This window comes from Kryptolebias marmoratus, linkage group LG21 (genome assembly GCF_001649575.2).
Source record: "Kryptolebias marmoratus isolate JLee-2015 linkage group LG21, ASM164957v2, whole genome shotgun sequence".
Taxonomy (NCBI): domain Eukaryota; kingdom Metazoa; phylum Chordata; class Actinopteri; order Cyprinodontiformes; family Rivulidae; genus Kryptolebias; species Kryptolebias marmoratus.
In genome coordinates, this window is record NC_051450.1 from 5,241,127 (window position 1) to 5,243,610 (window position 2,484).

The 2,484-nt window shown below is 45.8% G+C and overlaps 1 pseudogene; it reads left to right on the top strand.

Moving 5' to 3' along the window:
- The first annotated feature begins 805 nt into the window (after positions 1-805).
- LOC112451440 lies at positions 806-2,255 on the top strand (annotated as a pseudogene).
- Positions 2,256-2,484: the final 229 nt, after the last annotated feature.

The window sequence follows — 2,484 nt, forward strand, 5'->3', positions numbered from 1 at the left end:
GCTGCATGTATAACAGCTAAAAAAGAACCCCCTTGCTGTCACCAGACCATCCAACATCTTTTTTATAAAATTCAATTGACCACCCTTAGAGCACTAGCTGCTCCAAGACCTTGTGGAGCCTTTTTTTGGGTAAGTTAAAAACTTCCATTTTATCAAATACATTATAACAGAATATAGATTTAGATAGATGACATAATATTTCTGTTTGACTACTTTTGCTAAAATGCACAATAGATTATAAGCAAATTAATTTACCAGGTTATCTCTCAGTCTCTTTCTGGCTCACATTAATTAATAATAATTTGAGGGTTGTCATCACAGAGACGAAGGAAACAATGGTCTCCTTTGATGTCATATCACTCTTTATGTGCATTACTGTTGCTGAAGCAGCAGAGGTGTCTGTTTAAGGTTTAAATCAGAGACCACTCTTAGCAGCAGGACCCCTCTTTCCACAGAGCAAATGTGCCAACTCTTGGCAGTCAACCTACTGTACATGCAATCTAGAATTGCGCCGCTCAAGGTGGCTGCATGTTGGAGTAGCTCTGTTACATTCATTCTGAGATATTGCTTTTGAAAATTTTAATTACTCCTTTTTCTACTTGTAAATCACTTTTTTTGAAAGATTATTTCCTCTGGTATCGGATGCTGTGCAGCTACAAGGATTTTTTACTGAAACCTTTTACTTTTGGACATCTTGTTATGATGCGTAACCATAACAACAAGAAGGCTTTTTTCACTATCAGGAGCAGCTGATTAACATCTTTTACTCTTCAGTGTTAAACGTGAAGAACCCTGAAGTCCATTCATGGCCAGAACCAAGCAGACTGCCTGTAAATGCACCAGAGGTAAAGCTCCCAGGAAGCAGCTGGCCACCAAAGCCACCCACTGGAGCGCCTCGGCCACCAGCCGAGTGAAGAAGCCTCACCTCTACAGGATTGGTACCGTGGCTGTCAGGGAGATCCACTACTACCAGAAGTCCACCAAGCTGCTCATCCAGAAGCTATCCTTCCAGTACCTGGTCCGGGAGATCACCCAGGAGTTCAAGAGACCAACCTGCGCTTCCAAAGCTTGGCCGTCATGGCTCCGCAGGAGGCCAGCGAGGCTCACCTGGTGGGGCTCTTTGAGGACACCAGGATCAAGGACACATCGGGATAGACCGCTATAAGAGATCCTTCCTGCTCACTGCCATCAGCAACTATAACAACTCTTTAACGAAACCAGGATAATGAGCTACAACATTTAATTAACTAATTAATAAAGTATTTTTGAATTGAATTGAATGTAGGGGGAAATATTAGAAACACTGGTGTGCTATGGGGTCCCCAGTTTCTCCTATTGTTGCAAACCTGTACATGGAGGAGGTAGAAAAGAGAACCTTGCCGTCTTTCTCAGGGACACCACCAAGTCACAGGTATGTTGATGACAACTGGGTCAAAATTTAATCTCAGGAAGTACAACAATTCACTGATCACGTCAGCTCTCTGGATAAATATATAAAGTTCACACTAAAAGATGTGAAAGATGACAGGTTGGCTTTCTTGGACTGTGAGGTCTCAGACTCTGATGGAGGACATTTGGAAACTGATGTTTACAGCAAACCCACCCACACAGACCAGTACTTGCGGTTTGACTCGCATCACCCTCTGGAGCACAAGTTAGGAGTCATCAGGACTCCGTCCCACAGAGCAGACAGCTTCCCCACAAACTCAGGAGCCAAGGAGAAGGAGAAATCCCACACAAGACAGGCCCTGGAGCAATGTGGATATCCGAACTGGGCCTTCCTGAAAGCAGATAAGAAACCCAAACAGGACTCCAGCCAGTGACGGGTTGAAAAGGAGAACCTCAAACCCTGACCCAGACCAATAGTCATTCTGTATGTTGCAGGAGTTTCAGAGAAACTGAGTTGTTTATTTTCTAAACATAACATCCCAGTGGCCTTCAAACCTCTAAATGCATTACGGCAAAGACTGGTTCATCTCAAAGATCTGGTCCCCTAACACAAACAGAGTAATATTGTGTATGTGTCAGGACTTGAGGTGAGGCTCACCTAGCGGCAGGTGACCGCGTTGAAGCCAATGCGGCTGTAGGGGACTTGGTGGCCGCCGCGACTGGAGCAGGCTTGGTGGCTGACAGTGACGGGACTGTGGCTGGAGGAGCCATAGGTGCCGGAACCACTGGAGCCAGGGGGCCATTGCCCCCCCCCACTTTCCGGCCCTGCCAGTGCACTGCGTGTTCCCACCAGACGGCTGCACAGACTGCACGTGACTCTTACAGACTGTGACTAATGTGTCTCTGTGTTTATATAGAGACAGAAGCACAAATAAAACCTACAGCATTGAGATCTGGACCAAATTCTTAAAGCTCCAGTCCAGGGTCATAACAGTCACCAAAAGGTTTCTGCAGATGCGACAGCGCGGAGTCGGGGTTGGGATCATTAACACATGAAAAAAGGCTCTGGCTCTGATACGTCCGTGTCTGGAACAA